Here is a 15,928-nt window from a genome sequence, read left to right as displayed (position 1 = left end):
TAAATTCATTGCTTATTGATTTCTCTGAGCTTTATTTAAAATTTAATTTTCCTTTCTTTTTTTGCTGCCTCTCACAATTTATTTACACACCTTTTCTTATTTCAATTACCCAGTTTTCCTGCTTTTTCTTTAGACAACAATGCCAACATCAACGTCAACTTCAAATTGAAAACCTAAACCTCTACAAATTATCCAATTATTTAATTTAAGCTTCACTGGCGCTATAAATAAAACTGAATGGCAGGCAAACAACAAAAGCTCTTTTGAAAACACAATACATAACAATCATTAAAATGCAAACGGCAAATATATACATATCTATATATCTGTGTGTGTATGTATGTAAATAAATCTGTAAAGGAGGAAAACTCAAGGGAAACACTAAAGAAGTAGAAAATACTATGGAATTTTTGGGGATATACATGCATACCTTTGACTGAACAAAACTCGTACTGTATATACACACACCATTAAATATATATGTATGTATGTGTATAGACATGTAAACATCCGTTTTGGTTCTGTTAGGTATATAGAAAGCAAAGCCAAAACAATACTAGAAGAAAATTGGAAAATAAGCGTAACATAAAACCAACAACCAACTTACTCACTACAACAATGTTTAGCGGCATGAACTTCGGGGTCCTTAACTTCTTGCCTCTTTCTCTATGGCTCTGGGGTTTCCCTTTTCCCCGTTTCTGCCTTTGCCGCCTTGACTTTGGCGTCGTCGCCATCATCGTTCTGCGCCATGCCAAAGGAACATTATTTCCTCTATATACTTTTTCACATCACTGCCAAGCCAGGGAATAGAATAATAATGGCATAACAACACCAGCTATGGCAGCAGTAGCAGCAGCACTCGAGTATCAAATGATGAATAGCTGAAAAAACAGTCATGCTAGTTAGCAATCAGTAGCTTTGGAAAATTGGCAAGCAAATAGAGCAGAGCAAAAAATGAATCCCAAAGTAAAAAAGAAAGCAAATACTAGAAAAATAAAATACCCGTACTCACTCTCTGTCAAATTTGCCTGTATTGTTTGCTTTCATTTCGTTTTTTTTTATTATTTTCCTTTTTTTTTGCTTCAATTTACCTTTAAACATGTGGATGGTAAATATTTTTTCCATTCATTTCCGTTCCGTTCGCCATTGAACAAGTCCGAGTGATTAATTAATATTAAAGTTTAATCAAATACTTGGTCGCTTCTCTTTTCAATACAACTGAAGTGCAACTCATTAATTAACAAAAAGCATTCACTTAACTTTTCATTGCTAGCAATTTAATATAGCGAGAGAGAGAGAGAGGTTGAGAGAAATGACTAATTAATGGTTGGGAAATTTAGTATGAACTGTAACTAAAGCAATTATCAGGTGAGAGTTGCCAATACTACTACTACTATACTAAATTTCCCATGAACATTCCATTTAGGAACAAGGGATACTTCTCGCATATCAATGAGTGCAGTGGGATTAATTTTTAGGCTCAATGATAAGGGAGGAGCCCGAACGGCGTTCCGCATAGCGACATCACTTGGTAGAGAAGTTTTAACATTTGCCCATAAGTTTTTCATTCAATTTGGCTCAATCATAATAAACCTCGCTTATAAATGCCGAGTCCGAACCAGTTACCTTTTCGTAAAGACGTTTTATATGGCTGAATAACTCAAAAATATCGGTGATAATCACCCCTTATAATAATTTTGGTGTAGTCGAACCCAAGCGTTCAGCGTCATAGGGCAAACCTTTTTGTTTTCACGTAACCAACACTCAGGGGATGTCCCCTATATATGCAGTGCATTGCGTTGGTAATTAGGAAAGTTAAGGGTTGGAGGGGGGAAAGAGGGAAAAAGAAAAGAAAATTCCATACATGAGTGTTCTCCTATACAATTTAGCTCAATCATAAAAGACTCGCTAATAAATGCCGAGTCCGAACCAGTTACCTTTTCGTAGAGACATTTTATATGGCTGAATACCTCAAAAATATCGATGATAATCACCCCTTATAATAAAGGGTGATTTTTTTGAGGTTAGGATTTTCATGCATTAGTATTTGACAGATCACGTGGGATTTCAGACATGGTGTCAAAGAGAAAGATGCTCAGTATGCTTTGACATTTCGTCATGAATAGACTTACTAACGAGCAACACTTGCAAATCATTGAATTTTATTACCAAAATCAGTGTTCGGTTCGAAATGTGTTCAAATTTTGTTCAGCGATGAGGCTCATTTCTGGTTGAATGGCTACGTAAATAAGCAAAATTGCCGCATTTGGAGTGAAGAGCAACCAGAAGCCGTTCAAGAACTGCCCATGCATCCCGAAAAATGCACTGTTTGGTGTGGTTTGTACGCTGGTGGAATCATTGGACCGTATTTTTTCAAAGATGCTGTTGGACACAACGTTACGGTGAATGAACACATTTCGAACCGAACACTGATTTTGGTAATAAAATTCAATGATTTGCAAGCGTTGCTCGTTAGTAAGTCTATTCATGATGAAATGTCAAAGCATACTGAGCATCTTTCTCTTTGACACCATGTCTGAAATCCCACGTGATCTGTCAAATACTAATGCATGAAAATCCTAACCTCAAAAAAATCACCCTTTACTTTCGATATAGTCGAATCCAAACGTTCAGCGTCATAGGGCAACTTTTATTATTTGTATACCCACCACCGTAGGATGGGGGTATATTTTTTTTTACATAACCAACACTCAAGGGTTGTCCCCTATATATGCAGTGCATTGCGTTGACAATTAGGAAAGTTAAAGGTTGCAGGGGGGGAAAGAGGGAGTAGTGTTTATTGATATTTCTCTTAAATTTCTAAATGTTAATGTCGATGGGAAAGACATTAGCCGGAAGTAGATTCCACATACGAATGGTTCGGGCCAAAAATTAATTTTCTCGGTAATGCATGGCTCGGACGACTGGCTAATCAATTACAAACGGGTGTAATTTCCTGGTATGTCTTACATTCTTGGTGAACATCCTAACGTCAGAGATAGGAAAACGAATATCCCTGGAACACACGTCATGAAAATAACGATAGAGCAATAGAACGCTACCCACATTCCGACGATGTTCAAGAGAAGCAATAGATTTGGATACCCTACTGTCCCAAATTAACACAATCGCTCTTCGTTGAACCCGGTCAAATAGCTCCAAGGATGATTTTGTAGCTCCTGCCCATATATGAGAGATATATTCCATCCTCGGCCTAATGTAGGTAGTATAGATATTGAAAAGATCAGAAAAGGTGAAATATTTCTTGCACCGCTTAAGAAAGCCCAAACACTGAATGCTTCTTTCGTATTCACGTATTGGAATACGTGTTTTGATCAACGGACATCACATTGCATCTTCATGCCGAGAACATCAAGAGCATCTGACTGTTCAATATCTATACCGTCGATAGATATCGACGATTGTAGTGGGTCAGTGAATCGCTTGTGGGAACAGAAACAGCACTGCGTCTTCGGTGCGTTAAAGTCTACTCTGTTCATTCTACCCCACTCGGAAATGACCAAAAAATCCTGGGAGAGCGTCTCATCCATAATGCGCCTCCTGTCCACAATTTCTTGAGGACTGGGCCTATGGTCGAATGAATGACACAATCTACTGTCATCGGTAAATGAGTGGACTGGATTCGAAGTCTAACCCAATAGATCGTCTATGAAAATAAGAAAAATGGAAAGGGAAAGAACAGAGCCTTGTGGCACACCTGCGGTCAATGTATACTCATCTGATGAGAACTCATCTACAACAACTCGTATAGTGCGATCTTTGAGAAAGCTCCATATAAATCGAAAGAAGTTATTAACGACTCGAAAGCGACAAGTTTTGATAAAAGTGCACCGTGCCAGACCCTATCAAATGCTTTAGAGATATCAAGAGCCACAACCTAACTCACCAAACTGGTGGATAGAGTGACTCCATCGTTCCGACTAAAATGCAATTGGGTCTTTCGTAGAGCGATTTCTGCGGATCCCATACTGTCTGTCGCTAAGAAGGCAATTGGATTCTAAGTATCTGACAAGATGATGGTTAACCAAACTCCCCATAACCTTGGAGAGCGCGGAGCATATCGCAACATGCTAAAATACGCGCCACACTGGTATACCAGTTATGCAAATGTACAAACTAACATTCTATTTAGGAACAGAAGCCGATTTTTTCATCGATGAAAACTGTGCAATTCAAATTGTAACTCCATAGAAAATAGGATGATAGATATGGGACCGAAATCATAAGTCGGTCACCGGAAGTAGTAACTGCTGCCTTTGAAAGAATCGAAAGAGAGTCAATGAAAATGGGTCTGGCAGTAAATGGAGATAAAACGAAATGGATGGTTTCAACTCCCTAAACGCCTTGTACAAACGAGCAGATAAAGAAAATGGAGAAAGGTGGGAATCACAACTTTGAGATAGTCGGTAACTTTATCTACATCGGCACCGCCGTAACCGAAAGGAATGACATCAGTTTTAAGATAAAGTAAAGTATAATACTGGCAAACATATGCTACTTTGGACTAAGTGGCCAGTTTTGCAACAAGGCCACCTCTCGACAGACGAAGATTACACTATACAAAACACTGATACTACCCGTGTGGTTGTATGGTTCTGAGGCATGGGTACTTGTGAAAGCAGATGAGGCAGTGCTTGGAGTATTTAAGAGTCGGATTCTTTGTAAAATATATGGACCAGTTTGCGTTAATGGAGAATATAGGCGACGTATGAACCACGAGCTGTATGACGACGATAGCATCATAATACAAAGGCTGCTTGGGCTAGGTCAATGTTGTCAGTATGGTTGAAGAAGCTCCAGTAAAGAAGTCTTTTGAAGGCAAACACGGTGGTACACGCAAACCGGGAAGACCAAAAGCCCGATGGAAAGATCAAGTGATGGGAGACACCTTGAAACTTGGTGTCACTGATTTTAAAATGAGCGCAGAAGATCGAAGTGCTTGAAATGCTTTTCTATTGGGTTGCCCAAAAAGTAATTGCGGATTTTTTAAAAGAAAGTAAATGCATTTTTATTAAAACTTAGAATGAACTTTAGTCAAATATACTTTTTTACACTTTTTTTCTAAACCAAGCTAAAAGTAACAGCTGATGACTGACAGAAGAAAGAATGCAATTACAGAGTCACAAGCTGTGAAAAAATTTGTCAACGCCGACTATATGAAAAATCCGTTCTGTTATAGCCAATTAAAGAAGAAGAAGATTTTAATCATGAATGTAACATGCCCATAACCACTTTATCAAGGGAATGGAGTCACCATCTTGTCACTATTTCCATTAAGGCAGCCGCATTATTATTCCTCCTCTAAGTTTGAAAACCAACCTAAATAACCCCTCGTTCATTTGAGCGATCCCAGTTGTTAGATAGCTGAGAAAACATTATTTATCTTTTTTGCCCTTCGTTTATGTTAATTTTTTGTTATATTTCAATTGGGAAGCGCCAAATTCTTTTATATAAACTTCCCTAAAGCCCCGAGGATAGAAGTTTTAGAGATACATCGGTGGCTGCTTGGGCTTGGTCATGTTGTCAATATGGTTGAAGAAGCACCAGCAAAGAAGTCTTTTTGAAGGCAAACACGGTGGTACACGCAAACCCGGAAGACCAAAAGCCCGATGGAAAGATCAAGTGATGGGAGACACCTTGAAACTTGGTGTCAGAGATTTTAGAATAAGCGCAGAAGATCGAGGCTATTGGAACGCTATTCAACGTTTAGCTAGTGGAACAAATGTTCTGTCATAGCCAATTAAAGAAGAAGAAGATATCGGATTTTGATCATGAATGTAACATAACCGTAACCACTTTATCAATGAAATGGAGTCTCCATCTTGTCACTATTCTCATTAAAGCAGCCACATTATTATGCCTCCTTTAAGTTCGAAAACCAACCTAAATAACCCTTCGTTCATTTGAGCGATCCCAGTTGTTAGATAGCCGAGAAAACATTAGTTATCTTTTTTGCCCTTCGTTTATGTTAATTTTTTGTTGTATTTCAATCGGGAAGCGCCAAATTCTTTTATATAAACTTCCCTAAGCCCCGAAGATAGAAGTTTTAGAGATACATCGGTGGAGAAAGGGTTTATACTCAATAATATCCTACTTTGTAGGGTAACATCCCCACAATTTTTACCAGTCATCCTATTACATTGAAATCGTTATCTTTGCTGCCTATAAATTATATTCAATGTAGGTCATTCCTACAACAAAACAGACCAATGGCTTTTTCCCAAAAATTATACTTAACAAACCGAGAACTTGATATACGCTGTATATAGGCCCTTTATGCTTTTCTACCCAACTATTTCTTTTAATAATATGCTCACTACATTTTTTTTTTCTTTTTATTTCAATTTTACTTTTCCCTGCCAACATTTCTGAAATCATCTTATTCATCTTCTTTATAATCCTTAAACCACACTAATAAACACTGTAATACGCTCCACTAATTTTTGCCAGACAACCTATTCTATGGAAGGCGTTATTCTTACTGCCTATTAATGACATTCACGTTTATTTCTTTTATTACCCCACACAAATGCTGCCACCTTTAACGGTTTTCTTTTTTTTTCTTCTTATTTCAATTTACTTTTCATAAAAATACCTATCGAAATTTGATGTTTCCTATAAATGTCCCTCTCCATTACAAATAATTGCTCATACCCACTGTCTCAAAGGGAAAATAGGGAAAATATTGGCTTGTCGCCGAGGCCACGCTTCCTTCCTACCCACTTACTTAACGTCTGCTACCTTTACAACAAGGCACAATAATCTTCATACAATTTTACCTTAATGCCTGCGAGCATTAAAATACCAATGTTGTTGTCAACCATGTCTTTGGCGAAAATATTCCTTGGTATATTTTCCACATTAAATGACGACTTTTCTCATGCCACCATTATTTGAGTGTTTTTCTTGCACTTATTATTCTTCGTAGCAGTCTAAGATGTTTGTAGACATCGCTATTGCCATGGTTGATTTTTATTTCCTTTACTTTTTTGTTATACTCTATTTGGTGGGGTGGAAGGGAAAAAAAGCTCAGACGACTAGGGCGATGATAAAGAAGACTTAGTGTGAAAAAAAAACTGTAAGTAGCAGTAGAGTATAAAGTACATAGTAGCACAGTAATAGTAGTAAAGTGGCAATGGTACTAGTCTCCTAGTGGTAGTAAATACGCTTGAGTATTATTAACGTAAATGCAAAATTGCCAATTTCGAGTGTATTTCCTGTCAACAGAAGTTTCCGCTCGTTTTTGCGCTTCCCTTTTTTATGCCAAACCGTCATATGAATGAAAATGGCACAAGAAGGAAAATGTCACAAAATGTTAAGGTAAACACAAAGTTTTTTTTATGCAAATTACCTAGGGGGTATTATCAGGTTTTTCGAAGGCAATCACTATTTTAATATTTATTGATTTTGCGCTGCTTTGAGGGCCGTACAGAATTTATGTAAATGAATACGAACTTTAGAAAATTCCTTCTAATTGGATACAGTTTTAGAAGTAATCGATATAAGAAAGCTTTTATATAAACAAACTTTGGTTTAAATTTTTTCTTTTTATTTCATTTTACTTTTGAAGGCAAACATTTTCCAATCACCGTGATTAAAATTGCCTTGTAGCTTTCTCCTACACCAGCCAAGTTTGCGTTTAGTATCCCAACTTTTGTATAAACAAACTTTTTCTACAATTTTTATACCCTCCATTCGTCATTCTGTTTGTAACACCTCGAAATATGCGTCTGAGACCCCATAAAGTATATATATTCTTGATCGTCATGTCATTTTAAGTCGATATAGCCATGTCCGTCCGTCCGTCTGTCCATCCGTCCGTCCGTCTGTCTGTCGAAACCACGCTAACTTTCGAAGGAGTAAAGCTAGCCGCTTGAAATTTTACACAAATGCTTTTTATTAGTGTAAGTCGGTTGGGATTGTAAATGGGCCAAATCGGTCCATGTTTTGATATAGCTGCCATATAAACCGATCTTGGATCAAGACTTCTTGAGCCTCTAGAGGGCGCAATTCTCATCCGATTTAACTGAAATCTTCCACGTACTGTTTTGGTATCACTTTCAACAACTGTGCTAAGTACGGTTCAAATCGGTCCATGTTTTGATATAGCTGCCATATAAAGCGATCTTGCGTCAAGAATTCTTGAGCCTCTAGAGGGCGCAATTCTCATCCGATTTGAAATCTTGCACGTAGTGTTTTGGTATCACTTTCAACAACTGTGCTAAATATGATTCTAATCGGTTCATAATATGGTATAGCTGTCATATAAATAGAGCACGCAATTCTCATCCGATTTGACTGAAATTTTGGATGAGGTGTTTTGTTATGACCTCCAATAACTGTGCTAAGTATGGCGCAAATCGGTACATAATCTGATATAGCTGCCATATAAACCGTTCTGGGATCTTGACTTCTTGAACATCTAGTGGGCGCAATTCTCATCCGATTTGGCTGAAATTTTGTACAACGGTTACTCTCATGACCTTTTACATACCTGTCTAATATGGTCTGAATCGATCAATAGCTTGATACAGCTGCCGTATAAACCTATCTTCCGATTTTGCTTCTTGAGACCCTACAAGGCGCAATTCTTGTCCGAATGAACAGAAATCTTGCCCAATGACTTTTACAATATTTAGCATTAATTTATGGTCCAAATCCGACTTTAACTTGATATAGCTCCAATAGCATAACAGTTCTTATTAAAAATTCTTTGTTTGCCTAAAAAGAGATACCGCGCATAGAACTCGACAAATGGTTCGGAGGGCCCGGCCGAACTTAGCACGCTCTTACTTGTTTCTTTTTATTTCATTTTACTTTTGAATACAAACATTTTTCAATCATCTTGATAAAAGTTGAAAAATTATCTGTTTTGCTTTCTCCTGCACTAGTCAAGTTTCCGGTTCATTAAAAATATGTTGTCATGAAAAAAACCCGAAATTCTATCATATTTTTCTTTATTTATTTATGCCTCTAAAGTACTGACAAATACTCGTACCAAGGGTCTGGCCTAACTTAAAAACCAACTTCTGTGTAAGCCAAAAGATATGTGTATAAATACTTCTGTAGAGAACCCATTTCATGCTCAGAGTATGGTTAATTTAGACAAAAAACACGTTCGATATTCATTCAACCATAGACTTCAACGTTGTTCAGCTTTCTGCTCCCTGCCGGTTTTTCCTCATAATTGCTAATAATCCTTCAAAACTAATTAAACAATTTTCTCCTTTTTTTCCTCAGCTGTGGTAGCTATATTTATATATTTTTTCCAACTAGCCACTGGCCATCCTCGGCATCATCACATCATTATCGTCATCATCGTCATCATCATCATCATCATTGCCATCATCAGCATATTATATACACATCAATTAACAATTATGTTTGTTGCTTGCTGTTGGCTTGTGGTCGGCGAAAGTCCACCCCTCTTACATTTTACCAACTAATTGATTTACAAAATTGGTTTCACCAAAGATATTGGCGCAGAGCCTTTTGCATTCATCCATCCATCCACCCATGCCGCCTTGCTTTACTCAAGCGAAACGAAAGGAAAGGAACACTGACCCTTCTCCTGGCATTAACGTGATAAACACTCAATGTATATGTGTCTAGGAGTTTGGCATTGTGTCTCTCTGATTCATGCATACCTTTGTTTGTGGGTATTTTGGGTATTAATTTCATATTCCATATGCCTGGCTAAGGTTCGCATTAAATGGCACGCCAAAAGAATATAGCCTGATACTTCTTTAACTTTGTGGTCATGCGATACTTTAACAAGTTTATTGTTGATTACATTAAATAAAACTGTTCCATTGATGATTTCAAGAGATGATTTCTTTTGTCCTCTTATTGTGGGAAATTGGCAAATTAATTGTTCAATTAAATTTGAAGAATCTGTCAATAAATTAAGTATTGAGGACAGTATGGTTTGGTATTGTTGAATGGAGATGTACAATTTTGGACGATCATATTACACATCAAGAATCAATGAAAGTGTAAAGAGAAAGGCAAGAAATGGAAAACCGGAAATGCAGTAACTAAAATGCCAAAGAAAAGACATACAGCGGTCAAAAAAAGTATTCATCATTAGCAAAATTGATAATAAATTCACTTATTTTGGGTAATTGAAGAAAATTTAAAGTAAACAAATAATGCAGTTTTATGCAATAGTTTATTTTTCGTAATATGTTTTAAAATAAATTCAAAAAATAAATTTAATTAGCGCAAAAAATGCAATTTTATATAATAACACCAAAAACAGAACAAAAAAAGTATTCATCATTGATGTGCTATCATCAAAGTCAAATTCAAATATTATTTGGGAATCCCCCTTTTCTGTTTTATTTAGTAAAGGAGGCTTTGCCCTTGACAGCAAATATTTAATTTCATTGAAAATATAGTTTTTGTCAAAATGGGTCGTCAGCAAAACGAGGTTTCTGATGAGGTAAAAGTTTTGATAATAAAACACCACAGGAATGGTTTAACTCAAAAAACTATCAGTGAAATATTAAATAGACCACGATCTACTATACAATCCATCATCAGAAAGTGGACAGAAACGAAAACTGTTGACAATAAACCAAGATCTGGTCGACCAAAAGCACTTTCAGTTGGAGATGTGCGTTGGCTAGTGCGGCAAGTTCAGAAAACTCCGAAGACAAATGCGACCATTCTTCGTAAAAACACTATGGAATATTTAGGGAAGGAAGTTACTACACAAACAATTCGAAATACACTCAAAAGGCATAGTTACAGAGGAAGAACTGCACGTAAGAAGCCCTTTATAAATAAAATAAACCGAGTGAAAAGGCTAAACTTCGCAAAAATGTATGTAAAACAGCCCGAATCATTTTGGAAAACAGTCATTTTTGCAGACGAGAGCAAGTTTAATCTTTTTGGGTGCGATGGAAAGGTCATAGTGTACAGAAAACCAAATACAGAGCTTGAAGAACGAAACACAGTTGCTACTGTAAAACATGGTGGAGGTGGTTTAATGGTTTGGGGGTGTATGGCGGCTTCAGGAGCGGGAAATCTTGAAATTATTAATGGAGTAATGGATCATACGTATTACATTGACATTTTAAAGAGGAATTTAAAAGATAGTGCTGTAAAACTTGGGCTTGGTAATAACTTTCAATATTATCAAGATAATGACCCCAAACATTCTGCTTTAAATACCAAGATGTGGATGCTGTATAACTGCCCCAAAGTCATTAAAACTCCTCCTCAAAGTCCCGACTTGAACCCAATTGAACATCTTTGGGAACATCTCGAACGCAAATTGAGAACGCGCAATTTTTCGAGCAAGAGTCAAATGCAACAGGTGATAATGGAGGAATGGACTAATATAGACCAAAATATAACCGCTAAATTAGTCCAATCGATGTCAAACCGTTTAAAAGAAGTTATAAGACGCGGTGGTCGAATAACAAAGTATTAATTTTTTTAAATTATGTTATTTATTTTTTTGTTTTTTTGCAATGATGAATACTTTTTTTGTTTAATTTTTTGTGTTCAGCTGTAAAATGGCCCTTTTTGTTCCAATAAATACTATTTTTTTCTTTAAAAACAATGAAATTGTGTACATATATATCACACAAGCACTACTGCATCATTAGTTTAATATGTTTTTATTCCAATTGTCTTTTGTAGACTTATTAAAAAAAAAACATTGAATGATGAATACTTTTTTTGACCGCTGTATGTCGAAGTGAAGTTACAACTATTAAACCTTCTCCTATTTCATAAAGTTTTTTCTTTTTATTTCCTTTTACCTGTGTATTATCTGAAAAGTTAGGTTAGGTTGGTTATGTTTTATTGCCGTACTATGCGTACCAGCTTGGAATCATGATTTCAATGCTCTGGGGTTTGACTATAAAGCACCTTAATCAATTTGACAAAGGTGGTGATGAAGATACATGACGTATAAGAAATTGCAATCCACCATGCCAGTAAAAGTGTTTTAAATGATAACACACACTTGCCCAACTTTTATAAGTTCTTTGCTAAGTTATTGAATATGATCACGAGCTGGATATGTTCGAACAATCATGAAAAGATTTTAAAGATCAAAATAAAAGGCAGCAAACAGACAAGACTTTTAAACGAAGACCTATGTAGTCATAGATGGGTTTTCGGAAGTTTTACACTAAAACGAGGTCAATAGTAGTACACACATATCCCGAATTCAGTAACCTAACCTTTAGTCTGCATACCTTTATTGAAATGTTTAGGTGAACAATTTTTTTCTTTTCATTTCTTTTTACCGATCTAATGGTGGAAATGTCAGTTATGATAATAGCGCTGGCTTAAGTTCCGGGACGCTATGATATTCAGGAAAATAAGAAGGCGGACGAATATGCCAGGTGCCCAATCGCCGGTCTTGCATACGCGTCGAAGATATAAACATGAAACATTGAAAGAACAGGCTTCGTGGATGCAAACCAAGGAATAATATCGAAGTCGCCACTTTTTGCGGAGTTAGTGGAAGTCAATAAAAGGCCATTCAGCACTATGACAGGAATGAAACCAAAGAACTGTGCGATAGGCCATACGATATGATAGCACACATGGTGATTCCGCATAAAGACAATTGTTGTGGCTTGATGTGAGGGTCTACAGGAGTACAGGTTTTCCATATTGGAGATGCTGTTGTTTTTATATGAGCTATCTTGCAATGTATCTTTCGTAGTTTTTTTGTGGGTTTTCGGAAGATTTCCACTAAAATGAGGGTAATACTATAACGGGGATAGCGAAGCCGACTGGGGGTTTGATAGTACACACATACTCCAAATTGAGCAATCTCACCTTTAGTCTGCATACCGTTATTGAAATGTTAAGGAGGAGAAAACATTTTTTTCTTTTTCGATCTGGTTGTGAAAATGTCAGTCATTACATAGCGATGGCTTAAGTTCCAGGATGCTAAAATAAGAAGGAAAACAAGAAGGCAGACGAATATGACAGTGGCCGGTCTTGCATACGCGTCAAAGATATAAACAGGCATCGTGGATGAAAACCAAGGAATGATATCAGGCCTCGAACTCGCCGCTTTTTTTCGGTGCGGGGTTAGTGGCTATCGATTAAAGGTCATTCAACACTATGACAGGAATGATACCCAGGAACTGTAGGCCATACGATATGACAGCGCACTTGGTGAAGCCGCATAAAGATCATTATTGTGTTTTGATGTGAGTGTCTAACGAAGTACAGTCTTTCCATATTGGGTGCAAATATATTTGGACGTGCCGTATAGGCACTTGCTCCCTTCTCTCTGATTTTATTTTGTCTTTGGGTCAGATCTAAAATTTCCTGCATTTTTACTTTGTCACCTGCAGTTCTTTTCTTGCTAGGATATCGCAATGGGCCAAACTGGACTCCGAGTGTATTAAAATTTATGATGGGATAGGCCAAAGTAGCGCTGGAACATCAGAACATTTTTCAGCGGTGTTTATCCCCTCCTAATGCAGGGGACATTTGTGAGGTACTTTGCCATGTAAAAACTTCTCCCCAAAGAGGTGTAGCTCTCCGGTACGCCGTTCGGCGAATATCGAACTCGAAATTGCAGCAGTATCAGCCGACTTATGCTTGAAAACTGCCGAAAATTGGGTTCAGTGTCTGGACTTCTGATAGCGTGCCCGTGGTGGCCATGCAAAATAAATCGAATTCCATACATAATGGCATCGAACGTACTTTTATAAAAATAAAGGAATTCATAGATATCCGCAACCGTTTTTGTCCAGATCTCGTAAACTTAATCTTTTATTTTTGTGAATAACAATCACTTTCGATTTCTGGGGGTTCAGAAATAAACCATTTGCTGTGGCCCACTTATAGACACAAGACAGGACCTCGTTGAGTTTTGCAACGCATTCACTGATATGGACCATCTGGGTAGGAAGATCGTTTGCTCAGAACGAAAATAGGAGCGGACCAATTATTGAGCCTTGTGGAACTTGGGCACTAGAATTGGCTCTGATATTGAATCCTAGATCTGATTGAACCAATTTGAAAGAAGTATCGTTGAAATTGAAAAATCTTCTGAGCTTGATATATAAGTTCTGATAATCAACCAAGTCGAAAGCCTTTAAATGATCTAGTAGGACGAGAAAACTAACATTGCCATCATCAATTTCACTTCTAATTGATTTCGAAACTTCAACAAATGCATACATAAACAACTAAGATGGTCACGAAACCCGGATTGTCTTTCGGTCAACAAATATTCATAATGAAGATATTCGGACATTTGTTTAAGCAAAATCTTCTCGAAAACTTTCGAGTGGTAACATAATATAGAAATTTAACGGAAATCATTATTCGATTTAGGGATTGGGATTATCTTTGATCTTTTCTAAATAGTCAGATGAAACCCGGATTGTCTATCGGACAAAAAAGATTCATAAAGGAAATATTCGGACATTTGTTCATGCAAAATCTTCTCGAAAACTTTCGAGAGTTAACATAACATAGAAATCAGATGGAAATCACTATTCCATTTAGGGATTGAGATTATTTTTGATCTTTTCCCAATTGTCGGATATGCACTGGAAATTACAATTGAATTAAATAAGTTAGTAAAATAAGGTAGAAGGTATGGAACTAGTATTCTAATGAATCTTAGGTCAATGTTATCAAGACCAATAGCATTTGAACTGACTGATCTAAGACTATGTAAAACTTTGTCGTACGAAACAGATCTAAACTCAAAACTGCAATCAACATTTGTGCTTTCCGGAAGTCTATTAGTGTCTTGGTAAAAAATCGAGTCTATACCTAAGTTTGTAATATTAACAAAAGTCTCATTCAATTCGTTTATATCACCATGGTAATTAGAAATTACCTTGGATTTTCCAATACCGATATTGTTTATAAACCTCCACTTGGCTTTCGTGTCTAACGCCAAATAATATTTGGATGAATATTATCGTAATTTTGCATCACTAATGAGTGCATTAACTTTATTTTTTGCCGTGAGGAATTCCTCATGAAATTCAGGCGTTCTAAAACGTTTCCACCTGGAGTAGGCTAGGTCTTTGTTACGTATAAAGCTCCTAATAGTGGAATTGAACCAAGGCGTAGTATCCGATTTCTTCATCTTAGGCCGAATAGGGACTGTTAGATACGTCCAATGTTATGTTGAAGAAAGCTTAATTTCTCATCGACAGATATAAGGTCACATATCCCATTCCAACAGACTTCCAAAATCTTTTCATCTTTGGCAGAATAGTCCAAATTTTTGAAGTCGCGGTACGAAAAATTCTCCACTATCTTTGACACTGTGAAATTGTAAGCCAGATATTTGGTCGTAGAGCGAAATATTGGAAGTATTATTCACAAAGAACATATCTTCACTTAAAACTCATTCACTTTCAGTAATCATCCCTAATTTATTTAATTTAAATCTCTTTTTCCACTTAAACACTTAATCATCATTAATGCCATTTTTTCATCTAAACATCACAACAATACACCCATTTAGGAAACTCCTCGTTTTCAATTCTTCCTATACTCAAACCCCCATAATTGCCTTAACAATAGAGCTCTGGTTAAACCAAAAAAAATCAATTGGCATAGAATAAAATTCATAATTTCCTTAACTATTTCAATCTAAGATGGAATTGATTTGTCAAAAGATTCGCCAAACAATCACCCAAAAGGATTTAAGGAATGAAAAGATATTTACCGCACCTTTACTTCCCTGGAATGGAAACATCCTTTAAAACTGTCATAATACACCTCTCCCATACAAAACACATTCGAGCAAGAAATAAAACTTCAAATCGCAACAATAGAGCAAGGAAAGAACACCGTTTGAAGACTCAAATAATGGCACGTTTCCTTAAGCACATGTGTTGTTATTTTAAACCGAAATACTTCTTACACATCAAGAAGAACGAAAAAAGAGCAG

At 36.6% G+C, this 15,928-nt stretch overlaps 1 protein-coding gene across 1 annotated transcript in view; it reads left to right on the top strand.

Annotated features, from left to right (window-relative positions):
- LOC106082926 (homeobox protein Hmx) overlaps positions 1-15,928 on the top strand; it is a 71,800-nt gene that overhangs the window by 28,533 nt on the left and 27,339 nt on the right. The gene's annotated exons all lie outside the window — the stretch shown is intronic.

The sequence above is a fragment of the Stomoxys calcitrans genome, chromosome 4 (assembly GCF_963082655.1).
Source record: "Stomoxys calcitrans chromosome 4, idStoCalc2.1, whole genome shotgun sequence".
Taxonomy (NCBI): domain Eukaryota; kingdom Metazoa; phylum Arthropoda; class Insecta; order Diptera; family Muscidae; genus Stomoxys; species Stomoxys calcitrans.
The sequence above is the reverse complement of the archived record's forward strand: the minus strand, read 5'-3'. Positions and strand labels throughout refer to the sequence as shown.